This window comes from Rhinolophus hipposideros (assembly GCF_964194185.1).
Source record: "Rhinolophus hipposideros genome assembly, chromosome: 21".
In the NCBI taxonomy this organism is placed as follows: Eukaryota; Metazoa; Chordata; class Mammalia; order Chiroptera; family Rhinolophidae; genus Rhinolophus; species Rhinolophus hipposideros.
Window position 1 is genome coordinate 15369844 of NC_138067.1, and position 14866 is coordinate 15384709.

Consider the following 14866-nt stretch of genomic DNA (forward strand, 5'->3'; position numbering starts at 1 on the left):
TTAACTGTTATCTGACACCCATTTTCAAATTGAAAATGAACTGAAAAAAACAAAGTGATGGGGGGGTGCAGGGACAAGGTGCAACTCTTGGCAGAAAGTTATAAAACAGGGGTATTTTAGCTCCTCCTCCAATAGAGAATTTTAATGAATAGAGTTCATGTATCACCTCTGGTGTCATGGGTTCCCTGAGAGGTAGTTAGCAGGCTGTCATCAGGACGTTTAAGAAGCTGTAGGATTAATGGCAAACAGAAAACCTGCTGGGAAGAGTTAGACAAGAAGATTGCAGAAGCTCCTTTTACGAATAAGACTTGGGATCTCGGAGGGGCACAGAGCAGCCCTCAGCTCAGCGCTCTGTCCCGCTGCCCTCTCCAGAAAGCTAGGGAGGCCTGAGTGGGAAAGTGGAGTCACAGGCTTAGAAACCCTGCTTTCCCTCCTCCCGCCTCATGAACTTAGACAAGTGTCAGTTTCCCCATTTGTGAAATGGAGATGACAGCACGCCCGCACAGGGTGACTGCACAGAATAAATGAGGCACCAGGTATAGCACCCAACACACAGTACCATCTCAAACAGTTGCCTCACTCCCCTTCCCTTTTCCAGGCAAACACTGACAGATATTTCCTGTCATCTCAAGGCCCACTCAGGAGGGGATGCGGGCCTGGGGCAGGAACAGATGACACAAGGAGACCACAGATGGGACATAACAGGACAAGCTGGAAGGCCCAGGAGCCTTCGAAAGCCCAGGCTGACTGTGATATTGGGTGTGAAAACGGTTGGAACACCATTAAGGGCTGTGTGTGGGGGGGGAGCTTCCTGTTATTTTTCACAGGATGCCAAATCACTGCGCTTTTGCCCCAGCCTGAGGAAGACCCCAGACAAGAGCTTCTTCAGCTGAAGTCTCTGCATGTGTCAAAACTGTCACTGCTCAACCCCCTCAAATCCCAAACTACGTTTACCTGAAAAACAAACAGGAATGGTTTTGAAATAACGATGATTTATCGAGAGACTAATTATCATTTTAGCGAGGCTGGAATAGCAAGGAGTCCCTTTTAAACAAAAGCAAACCTTGCGATGAAAATATCAACATCCCTTACTTAGCAAACTTTCCCAGTAAGATATTACTTCTGGGCAATGGAGCACAGAAACCCATACGTAAAACTGAACAGAGAGAAAATGCAGAGGTAGGAAAGAGTCAGGCGCCTTTCAAAAGCCGTAATTATCTCTGAAATCTCGACTGCCTCTTGAATATTTTAAATGGAAGAGGGACGGATCACTTAAACTTATGAAATAATTTTTTAACAAGGCAGGCACTAATAAACAATTCATCACTAATTGGAGGAGGCCTCCATCTAAAGCGAATGTTCGGTGCAGGATTTCGGCCTACTGATTATAAGGAAGAACTGCCACCTGCCACCGTTAGTCGGTAAAACTGAATCCCCGGTCTATTTCTGAGAGGACAAAAGGCCTGAGCTTATCAAGAAGCAAGCACTGCACTCGATTCTCATTTAATCTTCACAACAGGCCTAGGCCATAGAGATCATTAGCTCCATTTTTTACAGATGAGGCGCTGCGTCTTAGAGAAGTTAGGTCACTCATATTTGGTCACACACTTTGTGAGCAGTAGAGCGGGAGTTGAGAAGAATCAAACTGTGGGGCGGGGCTGGAACGAGAGTGAATCAGGTGAGGTCCCACAGTGGAGCACAAAATGTATGGCGATGCCACAAAACTCAGTCCTCAAGATAAATTTATATTTTAATGCCTTATTTTAAAAAGATCAAGATGAATGGGGAAACATTCATGATGAGTAAAATATCAACATTTTAAATAAAGACAGGTTCTGACTGCACGCTTACATCCTGGCTTCCCTGTCCTCGCCCTAAGCCTGCCTCTGCCATTGGGCAGTACTGCCTCCCAGGCTGAATAGCTGGTCCAAAGCTGGGGGATGATGGAAAGGGACCTGCACACTCAGGATGTGACCACAGAAACACATTCCCATGGAGCGCCATGGAGGGGCTGGGTGCACAGTTCTTAGAGATGATATGTCCACGCCTGCCTTCGTCCACGCTCGTGCTTCATTGATGGCAGAGACTCTGCTCTGAACTCTCATTCTTTGCTCTCACCGACGGGGCCTAACACAGGCCGAAAAGAGATCTCCGTGGGGCTTAAACTAAAATCAGGAAGTTGCTTACATGGTCTCTGCTACTACATTAGGTGAGTTCATATTGGGGAAGAAGCCGAGCCCGAAGCCATTCTCTTCAAGGAAAATGGAAACGTAACTTTAGCCTGTGAAATCCTGCCAGGGGAAAGACCACATCAGGAGGATTTCTGACAAATAAGGGAGTCTGTGGAGGAAGTAAATGAATGCTTTTCTTCACCTGCAGCAACCAGGAAACTCTGGGAAAGAGGCAGTGCTTATTCACAATATGCTCTGAGGAGTAATCAGGGCCAGAAGGCAATAGAACAAGATCCTGTCCTGCGACTATGGCCAGTAAAGATGGTTAAGCCAACATTCTGGATTCAGCACCTTACGTGGCCTAAGTGAGTGGGCGATGGGGGTGAGGGAGAAGGGGGAGAGAGAGAGACACCAGTATTTGACCTGCCATAGGAAATAGCAGCATTAGTTTCTCTCACACTCTGGTTTTCTCTCCCTTTCCTCCTTCCCTCTCATACTTTTATCTCACTTAAATCCTGGTGTACCAGACGTGCAGTCTTAACAGAAACCTTGACCATACAGACTGTAAGAACAATGCTTTATCTCAGTAAGAATCCCAAACTCTGCAACAGTCTGACTACTAATTAAACCAAAGAACAATGCAAGTTTTGCCTCCAGTTGTAATGGGCATGATTCACAAGCACTTCAAATTTAAAAGTGCCTTCTTTTATTTAAGTAAAATAAACGGTCTGGTGGTAAGTGAGCATTGGTTTACAAAACACTCCATCTTACTTTCCACTGAGTTACTTAATACTCCCTCCCATCACCCATTCCCATTGATTCCTTCTTTATCAGCTGCCTAGGCATTCCAGCACACTCAGCACAGCAAAGAAGGACCTCTGTTCTGATTCACCCAGGAGGCAATGGCATTCAGTTTGAAAAATTAAAAAAGAAATAAATAAAGATCAAAGAAGAATCCACTTATGACAGTATTTATTTTTCAAATAGAGCTTTCCTCTTAATTATAATATAGCATTTTCTTCATGCTTCTTGTGAAATTTCATAATGACACTATCAAACAGTAACAAATATAAATTTGTGCAGCCTGAACTATGCAATCATAAGCAGCAATTTCCATATCACTGAGGAGGGGGGGAAAAAGTCAAATGGTTAAACTCTAGTGCATGAGGACCAGTCTTTACTCTCTGTTCAAGTTAGGTTTCGTATGCCAACGTCAGGAATGATTTAAAGGTAACGGGAAAACATCTCCTGTTATGTTAAAACTCCATGCCCCAAATTGTTTGCCAAAGATCAAACTGTTACTCTGTTTTTGCAAATTAGAAATGTCTTGCAGACGTCTTTAAAACCTCTTGAAAGCATAGGCAATGATATCACAGCAATCTCACTAATATTTCTCTTCCCTATTCATTCCTTTCCCCTTGGAGTCTGAAATGATGGCCTTTCTAGCAGAATTTAAAAAAAAAAAAAAAAGCCAGAAAATCCTCCCAGATCACTGCCTCGGTGAGAGCTGACCTTGTTTATCGTATCACCCAGCACCCACCCAGCTCCTGCTCAATCTCCCGTTATAAGATTTTCCAACTTTCTAGTAAACTCCAAGGTAGGAAGAAGAGGCTGAAGGTAACGGGATCCACTGACTAGAAAGATGTTAATCCTGACAAACTGCTCGAGCAGTAGCCTGAACCAAAGCTGAGATTGAATTCCATCCCTCCTGAGAGGGCCAGACAAGGCTGGTGGTAACAAAACCGCTTTTCATGGTGCCCTCAAAAGCAGATGGGCCCCATGCAGAAAGCTGGAGAAGGGCGCCATTGCCCTCTAGTGGCCAGAAGTGCAATCTTCCGCGAAGGAGCCTGTTTCCAGAGATGCACAAGGCTCTCAATGTCAGGGTAAAATTATAGCAGAAAGATGTCTAATTATCCTCCTCGAGTGTTTTCTTTAGTCCTTCCTACCCATTAAGAAGGCTGTGGATGGCTATCACAGTAATCCTGCTGGAAAAGCTGATTCTTACTCCTGGTACACCAGAATTGGTACAACTTTCTCCAGATTTTCTTTCTTTCTTTCTTTTTTTTTTTTTTGTCAACAGACCTGTTGATGTTCTTCCTTCAGTCAATTAAACCGCACATTTATAGAGACCAAAGATCTCTATGTTTTTCAGGGGGCAATAAATTTGGATTGTAAAGGTTGACAACTCACAATACTTGATAAATCTAAAATGAGGGTTCTTGACAAATTAGGTAACTTTTTTATGAATCAGTGATCAAAATCATCCTAAATACATTTCAGTCCCTTAAATCATTGGCTGGTGAATGTACACACTGTTCAGATTTTCTAGGAAAAAAACCTAGGAGTTCATAGTCATTCTAAAAACTTAAAAAAACAGAGAAACAACAAAAACCAAAAAAAAAAAAAAAAGGTTGCCACCTACTTTCAAACTCTACAGTCCACTGTTTTATTACTAGTTATTACGTATGCTTATGATCGAAGTAAAAAAAGTCAATATTGAAAATAAATTTAAATCCAATGATTATGCTTCATGAAAATTTGCCTACATACTCTTATATGTATTGAAAACGAAGGAAGACTAAAGTCAGATTTGCAGATCTCACTTACATGGTTCTGAAAATAGATTTGAATATCACAGATCAAAGTTTACGTGAACTGTCAAATTCATTAAGTCACAGACATTCACAAGCAAGGTTCTGAGACACACTATGCTCATGGGAGTGCCGTGTTGACATTGTAAATCAAGTCTTGAGGTCAAAGTCATGGCGTTTCCCATATGAGGGTCCCCAAACCAGAATCTTTACAAAGCAGCCATGTAATTCTATTCAGAGTGGAAGAAAAACCATGAATTATGAAGACAAGTGCATTAAAGGAGCATGAAATTGATCTGTATTCCCCCAAATCATGGCATGGCTCTCCAATCCTGTCCCTCCTCCTCACACGAATAAACAAACAAACATACATATTCACAGCCACTCCTGCAAAGAGAAAACATGAGTTTTGGGAAATTAAAAAAAAAAACAAAAAACTTTTTTTTTTTTTTTTTAAGTCTCAACACAAGATTGCATCTTAATTGAAAATAGATTTTAGGTTTCTAGTAATTTTACTGTCTGGTGTTCGGATAAGAATGCTGCACATAATGGAAGTTCTGAAGTGCTATCAGGATGGTCCACTGTTTCAATTTTAAAAGCCTATTTTTCTAGTAAGCAATAAGTCCAGTTTGAGTAAATCTACGTGTCTGTACTTCAACAGATTATTCTATCTCTTCATTTCCCTTCCCCCAGGGCTAGTGTGGGGTGATTTTTTTTATACAATCTAATAAAATTGTAAGCTTATGCAGATTCTGAACTAATAAGGTACATGATGATAGTAACAATTATTAGTAATAAAGTGTGGCGGCAAGACATTTTGATGCATTAATTTGCAATGTTTCCAAAGCAAGATGTAAAGATACTTTTCATTCAAGCACAGTTCAAGAGCCTCTCAGATGCCGTTCCCTGGTCTATCCTTGAAAACTCCTCACATTCCTTTGTACTAGGCAGGATTTCAGTGTTTCACAGAGGTTCAACACTGGCCAACTAGAAAACTTCGAATCAGATTTCATGATTAAGGAACTTTAGTGACCAGCAGCTTCAGGCTTCCTCTGGCATTGGCCACAACTCTGTCCCTTTGTTTTGCAACTTTTATTCCTTTGTTCTACGGCTGCCAGCAGCTGGGGTTGGGTGGGCAGTGACTACTTCTGTGTTCTGGGGACTGCGTCTCCGTATTTGTAGACAGAATAATTTCAGGACTAGTGAAATGAAGGTCAGTCCTTTCTTTTCTCCTCTCCCATCGTCTTAGGCTCTAGCGCTCCAAAACCCAGCTTGGCCTACATGCTGCTGCGATGCTGGTGGGTCCTCGCTCCTGAGAACATGTCTCGATCCCCATCCCCGGGAAATCCAGACACCCCGCAAAACCCCTGATATCTGCTGCAAGCCCCGGTGATAAAGAAATCGATCCATCCTCTTGCCAGATTAATTATCGCGGTTTCCCTGTGATTTAACTGAAAACTTACTCCCTGCCTCATCTGAACGGACAGGAATGATAGGAAGAGGAAAACAAAAAAAGATTTAAGAGCCACCCGAACAAGATTTCTTTAGGGAGAAACGGGAGGGCAGACTTTAGGCAGGTCTATACCCTCCGTCAGCAGGGTTTCCGGAACAATTCTCCACCCCTGATCCCTTAGGGACCACCCGTGGTCAAGCAGGGATGACATTATTACGTAATTAAAAGATGCAATTTCTTAATAGCAGTGCGATGGCCCGCGAAATTCCTGCTGCATTATCAGCAAAAGCAACAGGGCTTTTCTAGCAAATCTTTTTGCGCCCGGGAAAGGGAGGCGCCCCCAACCCCGGCGAAAGCAGGGCCTCAGAGAGAAAGGGATAAGGAAGCATGACCCAGGGGCCTCCTTGACCCCACTTTCTCTGGGGACTCTTCTTCACAGCGCAAGGCTGGCCCTCCTCCAGCCCCACCCGAGTGGAGGGGGAAAGAGGCACTCTCCTCGCCTCCCTCCCCATCCAGCCCGCTTCTCCACGCTTCCCACCCGTGGCTTGCGTTTTGCTGCGGGAGGGAGGCCGAACGCGTCGGGAACTGGAGAGGCTTGGCGCGCTCCGAGAGGAGGCGCAGGCTTTGGGGAAGGCTTGGTTCGCAAAGTTAACGTAGACCCTGGTAGGCTTCCCTCACCCCGAGCCAGAGCGGAGCCCGAGTCCGAGCGGCTCGCGCATCTCCCCTGGGGCAGCCGGAGCTACACGGACGCCCCCGGAGCTCCCTAGGAGACTCGGGCGGGAGGGCGGGAGCGCGCGCCGCAGGCGGCAGCCCGGGACCCAAGCCGCAGGCAGCGGACCCAAACCCACGCTATTAAAGTGCGGGGGAATCGCCGGTGCGAGCTGGGTTTCTTCGGTTTTTCGGGGTTGCCCAGTAGTCTCTAATGGAGGACTGAGCCTCCAAGAATGTTTCGCCGGGATCAGGAAAAACGGGTAGAAACGCAGCAGAGCGCGGTCATGTCGCCGCTTTGGGAACGAGGCGCAGCGCCGGGGGCGACTTTCCCCGGAGACCGGACCGCAGGCAGTCGGCGTCCGGGAGCAGCTCTGCAGCCTCTGGCCCCAGCGGGTACAAAGCCCCTCTCCCCGCGGCCGCGGCGCAGACCCCAGAGGAGGCCGGAGAGGGCGAGAAAGGTTGGAGGGCACATCTGGCGCCTCTGCCCCCAGCGCTGCCCGCGTCCACAGCTGGCTCCCTTCTCCCTTTTTGATTTTTAAGTAAATGTCTTATCTCCGCCCACCCCCATTTCCTTTGCATTAGTGAAACCATCTCTAGTCAGACCTCCTCTCCCCACCCAGACATTCACATTCAGAGACCCCGACCCCCCCACCCCCCACCCCGCCAAGAAGCCCATTCAGGCGAGAGGAAGGCACAGGCAGGAACGCTCACCTGGGGCCCTGGAGGGTGGGCGCGAGCTGCGGCCGTCGGTCCCTGGCGCAGGGAGAGAGCAGCGGTGTTAGCCCCGGCCCCAGTCCGGGTCCCATTCACAAGTCGGCGGTGGCTGCCAGCGGCGCCCGCGGCATCCGCGAGCGACTCTCCCCTCGGCTGGCGGCGGCCACGGAATGAGCCGCCGAGCGCGCTAGTGGCAGGAATGAGAAACGGGGGGGGGAAGTGGCAGGCGGGGGGGGGGGGGGGGGGGCGGAGGAGGAGGGAGGCCGCCGCTGGGAGGGATGGAAAGGGCGGGGGGCGGAGAGGAACTGAGGCCGCTAGAAGCAGGGAGCTGGGCCTCGTGGAGGCTGCGGGGGCTGACCCGGTCCGAGCCCCTCCCCGCAGGGACCCTAGAGATGCCAACCACTGGCTTCGTGGCCTCCCCTCCCTCCCGGGTCGCTGCGCTCCAGTTCCCTTGAGGCTCAGACAGAGTCTGGAGCAACTGAAGTTGGGCTCCAGGGATGCGCAGCCAATCAGGGAGGGCAGCGGAGGGAAGCTGGGGGGTGGGGGGGTGGGAGCCCCTTTTTCCTCCTTCGCCCAAATCCGCTCCAGCTGGTCAGGCTGGGCCCTTGCCCGGGAGGGCCGGATCGAGGGTTTGGGGGAAGCATCGCCCAAGTGGGTAGGCAGTTGGGAATTGCGCTTCCTCACTCTATTACCCCACCTTCAGGAAACCCCTCCACGTTGGTGGCTTCTGCCCTGCCTCCGCACCCCCATCCCTTGCAAACTCTGCTTGGGGCGCGGGCGGTTAAACCTGGGAAGGAAGACTTTGGACTTGGAAGAGCCACGTCTCTGTTCTCTTCCAGCCCTCGCCCCGCCCCCAATGTCTCGTGTGCAGAGCGGGTGCGGGGAACGCTTTGCCAGGGTCGGCCTTGGGCCCGCCACCGCCGAGCCCTACGAGGGCGCCTGGGCCCCTGCCTGCAGCGTCACTTGTTGCCTTAGGCCCCCTCGGCTGCACAAGCGCCAGGGCTCGGTGGAGAGTGCGGTTCTGCAGGAGAGAGGGCCTGAGGGCGCTGTGCCTGCATCCTCCCTCCGTCTTCTTTTACCCCTCACCGAGGACCCACTAGAGGGAGGGAGCCCTGAGCCCGCTTCCCGCCCTGGCGGAGTCCCCTGGAGAAAAGGCTGGCTGGACCGGGGTTCGCAATCCCGCGGGGGACTGGGCTGGGCGCTCACACTTCAAGAAGCAGAGTTGGGACCGCACACTCCGGTGTCCTGGGGGTGGAGGGGAACAACGTGACCTGGAGGGTAACCCAGGCTAGAACAAATTTCCAGGGTGGGGGTGGCAGAAGAAGAAGGGGGGAGGTGAAAAGCAAATGTATAAAAGGGGAAATGGAATCTCCAGAAGGGCCGGGGATGAGGATGGGAAAGGAGGGGAAGGAGTTGCGGACCCGCAAAGAAAGGTTAGGAGAACGCGGAGGGAAAGCAGGGACGAGAGGGGCCGAGGAGTTAACGGAACAAGAGGCCAAAAAAGAAAAGAGAAAGGGACCGGAGCGCCGGGAGCAGAGGAGGATGGCGGAGCACGGCCCTTAGGCTGGGAGCCATCAGCCTAGGGTCCGCGTGTGTGCAGGGTTTCCCGGGTTTCCCCACCGTGCAGGAGACGTGCACGGGGCGGGGGCTGGGCGAGGCTCTCCGGGTACCACGCCCCACCCCCACCCGGCCTCCCAACTACGTGGGAATCCCTGAGGCACCGTGTGCCACCCGCCGCCTGCGTTCTGTGCTGAGCCTCCGCGGATGAGTCCTGAGTCCTTCGCCCTCTGTGGCCGTGGTGTTTAAACTGCCCGATCCCCGCCTGGGGAGGGGGCGCTAAGTTTACGGCTGACCAATCCCTTGCTCTTATGCTGCCCTCCCCGCCAGGAAAGGCTTCCAAGGTGACACGCCTCTAGGCACCAGAGACTTCGTACCCTCACTGCACACATGCCAGGGGCCCATCGCTCTTCCCGAGAGCGCAGTGAGCCTCGCGTGGTACCTACCTTTTCTACCTGGGCATGTTGGTCCCTGACTGGACCCCCTTCCTCCTTCTGACATGCTGCCTCTCTCAACCGCTTAGTCCTTCTCTTTCCATCTTCCACGTCCGTCCGTCTCTTTGAAGCCCTAAAACTTTGAATTGTCCTAGACCACCGCCAAAAGTCTCCACACTCACACTGATGGGGCCCAGCCATGGTGCCCGGGCGCTCTGGCCGCCGTTTCCGCTTAGAAATGGAGTTACACAGCAGAGAAGGGGAGAGGGTCCCGCTCTCCCTCAGAGGTACTTGGATTTTGCTAATAATTATTCTCGGAATTTTCTCATCCTTTCCACGTGGGCATAAAGAAAATGGGAAGCTGCTGTCAATTTATGACACATGCACAAAACGTACAGGATTTTTGATGGGTAGGATTCTAGAGGCAGGTCCAAGGATGAGCCTGGACACATGTGATCTGACATTAGCTGCTGGAATTTGTCCTCTGCCTCTTTCTTCTCTGGATGAATCCAGTAACAGCAGTTGTTTCTCATTTGTTTGTTTTGGGTGTTTTTGGTTTGTTTGTTTCTTTTTGTTTTTTTGTTTTTTACTTTCATGAATGATATCACGTGATTGGATTATAAAAAGTAAGTTAAAAATTGTTTGATAGATTTCCACAGACATTGCACACCTGAATCAGATGGAACACAGCGTATAACAGCATTCATCATTCCTTTGCACAAACCAGCAATTCTATGCCTAGGATTCTACTCAACAGAATTGAAAACGTATCCACACAGACATGTCCTTGAATGTTCTTAACATTTGGTATTTATAATAGGCAAAATATGGAAAAAAATCCAATGTCCATCAACTGGTGAATGAATAAACAGAATATGGTATATCCATACAACGGAATAGTACTCAGCATTAAAAAGAAAAATACGGATGCATGTTACATCATGAATGAACCTTAAAAGCATATGCTAAAAGCCAGAAACCCCATATTGTACGATTCTGTTTATTGAAAATGTCCAGAAAGGTCAAATTTAGAGACAGAAAGCAGATCGATGATGGTCATGGCTAAAGGAATAAACAGGAATTGATTACAAATGGGCATTAAGGGATTTTGTCGGGTGATGAAAATGTTGTAAAATGGTGACAGTTGCACAAATCTATACGTGTACTAAAAATTATTGAATAGTAACCTAAAAAAGGCAAAAAGAATTTCCTTTCACACCTTTAGTCCTGGAGTATCTGTAACCTGCAGCTGAGCCCCAAAGGGAAACGTTTTTGCGATGTGGTTTTAGAGAGAGGAAAATGTTAAAAAAAAAAAAAAAAAAAAAGAAAGAAAGAAAGAAAGAAAAAGTCCTAGTTCTTTGGAAAGATAATCATACTTGTATTCTGCAAGTTCTACTTTGGCGACTGTTTTGGAGAGTCTCATAAGTGGTAAAGCAAGTTAATACCCCCCTTTCACTCTTCTAAGTGATTAATTCCTGGGAACTAGAGTTAGGCATTCCAGTTCGTGACATTTTAAACACACCTACACAGAGACACAGTACAAAGTGCACATTTCAGAGGGGATTTTTTTTTTGTATGACTATGTTAGGATCTGTCTTAGAAATCCGTATCAAGCACTTGGGTGGAGTACTGTATGATTATAGTTTAGATTAAAAAAGGAAAAGAACAAGAACCCACTGACAGCTTAAATTAAAAGATTCAGTTCATCTAGGCAGCCAAAAGTTTGGATGTTTATCTTAACTTGCCTCACCTTTCTTTCACCTTGTTCTTCTTCAAGGGAGGAGGCCAGGGCTCATGGTTGCTCTGGATTAAACAGTCCCTTCTGCTTCCTGCCGGTTCCAATCCAGACAGAGATGAGGCCCAAATGGGCTTTTTCTTGTCTTTGTCCTTGTCTGCAAGAGGCCGATAGTTTCCTGTTGGTTCCTCCATCAAAGGTACCAGGCTCTCCACCCTTTGAAGTGCCTGTCCTCAAACTCTGAGGATAGCCAGACCCTGCTGAGTCACTTCCTTGTTTTCACTTAGAAGCTCCAGGCTCCCCCAGGCCTTCTCCAAGCTTCTGGCCCTAAAAGCATCCTTTGCTAAATGGTGTAAAAGGGGAGGCAGGATCCAAGCTGGGAAATAGTTTTATCACATTGAAGTGGGCTCCTATCATGCCTTCCCCGGCAGAGGGAGAACATTGAGAATGATGGACAGTGATGCTATTTCTGTACCAAGTATTTCAAATGGAGATTCTCACAGCTGGGCCCATAGAGAAGAGTGGGAAGACAACGGGCCTTTGATCTAGGTCCCATTCCTGGTTCTGCCACTTACTACCTGTATGACTTTGGGCAAAGACTTTAACTCCATGAGATTCAGTTTCCACTTCTGTATAATAGGTCTTATTACCTGTGCCTAGATTGTTGCAGGGATTAAATGTGTCCATGTGCCTAAAGCAATAAGCACTGTGCATAGAGAGGAAACTCAATAAATGAAAGTTATTAAGTACTGTTATTAATTACGAAGTCTGATTATTATCACACCTTAAATGATTGGAGCAAGAAAGGAGTCATGTTACAGTTATGAATTATAAGAATGATGGAGATTAATCTTAAATGGCATTAGTAATAAAACTTCTGGTCGAGAGTATTATAGCAGTTCAAAATGTACTGATATTCTAAGGCCTGTTTGGAGTCATGTCGCATTAGATATACCAACCTTGAGGTAAGTGCTCTGGGTTGGTGTCCTAGATCTGCCACAAATTCATTGAGTCACCTTGCATAACTCATCCCCGTTCTCTGAGCCTCAGTTCCCCTAGCTCCCCTTGGGTGAGAGCTTAACCAAGATAAGTTGTGGGGAGGATCCTTCTAGAGCTGAAATTATCTAGTTCTTTAGTCCCACTCCTTGTTATATAAAATGAAAGCATTGCATAGGTGCAATTCTCCTTTCTGCCACAAGGAGCAGTCAACCAATCATCTCAAGGTAAGCCCTGACTCCAGGCATGCCCAGTCTGTGCAACAAACCCTCTTCAACTCACACTGTAGTATTTCTCAGTCTTTTTCTCCTCACCTAGACTATAAGTTCCCCAAGGGCAGTGATGATACCCTTCTGGTTTATGTCTGTATCCCCAGCACCTGCTGTGTTAAATATAGAAGTCCGAAAGATACATTTCATTAATTGATAATGTTAATAAATATTTTGATTAAATTAAGGCCCGTATACCAGTGAAATATCACCACAATAACATTAAGTTATGAATGACCCCAGCATTAAGGGGCTTAAAAGAGTTATTTACTCTCATATATCTGTGGGTTGGCTGAGGTTGCCTGGTCTAGCCTGGGCTGGGCTGGGGCAACTCAGTGCGGCTTCCTGTATTTTTCTCATCTTCCTGGGATTAGCTTGGGCATATTCTCATGACAATATTAACTGTACAGGACGTTAAACAGTAATAGGCACGGCCTCTTCAGGTGTAGGCTTAGAACTGGAAACTGTCTCTTCTATCTCATTTTGTTAACGAAAGCGCACCAATTAGCCAGATCAAAAGTTAAGAGGTGGAGAAATGTAATCTCTTTTTTTTGTGAAAACAACTTTAGAGTTACATTGCAAAGGGTGTGAATATAGGGAAGGGTAAAAAGTTGGGGCCATTAATGCTGTCTCCCAAGGTAGGAACAAATTTCCATCATGCCACCATTCTGGGTCATCTTGGGTGTCAGGTCATATGAGTTATATCCTGTCATCATGAATAGAATATTCTGTAGCCTCTAATACATTGCCAGATCATTACAGGAGACAGAATCAGAAGGGATTTCAGTCTCATGCCAGTTTGTTGTAACTATGCCCTTCCTTTAGTTTGAGGTTCAAGTTGGAAAGGAAGAAAGCAAGCAGAAATAATAATATATTAATCACCAACTTATATATAAGACTAGACATTCTCACAACATTCCCTCAAAGTATGTATGTATTATTATTATTCCTATTTTACAGATGAGAGAACTGAGACAACAAGGAAATTGCATGAACTACCCAATATAATACAGCCGGTAAGTATTAGAGTTGAAATTCCGACCTATTTCACAGGTTGTCCCACTAGCCTGCCTTCCAGTGGAGAAGCTCATACAACACATTCTAGTGTTGATATGATTGGAGGGTGGGGCATGGGAAAGGGAGAAGAGCTTTTCTCAGCTCCCAAGGCAGAGTGCATCCATAAGCTCCCTAGGCACAGTGCCTGGAACACAATAGATGCACCGTAAATATTCATGGAAGGGTAAACGATGAAAAGGTGAAAGGAAGAAAGAGAGAGAGGGCAGGGAGGTCAACAGAAGCAGAGAAAGCAAAAGAGGAAGAAACAGGATATAACAGAAAAGACATAAGCATGTCGGTCTATTTGGATAAACCCACCCTTTCCAGGGAGGGCAGGAATCTGGATTCTGAGGGTGGTCACCCATTCCCTGCCCCTAGAAGTGATGAGGGCGCGGCATCATACATACCTAAGTCTAGTCTACAGCCTGGAAGGTACAACAGGAGCCAGCCCCTGACTGTCTTGCTGATCTTCTCATCTCCCTTGTTCGTTCAAGCTACACTTCCCTTCTTGCTATTGTTCAAACACAAATGTCCTTCAGATTCAAGACCTTTGCATTTATTTTTCCCTTTGAAGCACCCCAGCCTAGTCATTTCCATGATTGGCTTCCCCATTTTGCGTATTTAACTAGGACTTTTCTGGCTTTCTCATCAGCAGAAGTCGCCAGTCAACAGCCCAACCCCCTTACTCTTCTTTATTTTTGTTCATAACTCATATATCTCCTTGAAATTGTGCTGCATGTTTTTATTTACCCATTTTTATTGGTCATCTCACTCTACTAGGGTACAAGCTTCAGGAGGGCAAAGTACCTCATCTCTCTTCTTCACTCCTGTGTCTTCAGCATCTAATACAGTGCCAGGCATATGGTAAGTACGCAGTAACTATTTGTACAGTGAATACATGAATAGTAAATGCACAGAAAATGCTAACTGAATGAATGAATCCTAAAACCAAAAGCAGATGGATCGTGTGCTTGGAGGTAAGCATGGTACAGTGTCCCTTGTTTACGAAGTGAATTTAATGATGCCGATTGTTCACCTTACAAAAATGATTCTTCATTTTACCAAAGGTTTCATTCAAATGTGAGTAAAAATAGTTACCTCCTGTAGTGCTTTTAAATATATAATCCAATTTACAAAATGGCGGTATGCAGGTAACGTCTCTAGAATATATGAATTTCC

General features: G+C 46.9%; 1 protein-coding gene across 1 annotated transcript in view; it reads right to left on the minus strand.

The window, feature by feature from the left end:
• The window catches only part of CDH11 (cadherin 11), a 151861-nt gene extending 144049 nt beyond the window's left edge, over positions 1–7812 (minus strand). Inside the window, exon 1 of the mRNA XM_081031922.1 lies at positions 7638–7812. The gene's annotated coding sequence lies outside the window, so the exon portion shown is untranslated. The remainder of the gene's footprint in view (positions 1–7637) is intronic.
• Positions 7813–14866: the final 7054 nt, after the last annotated feature.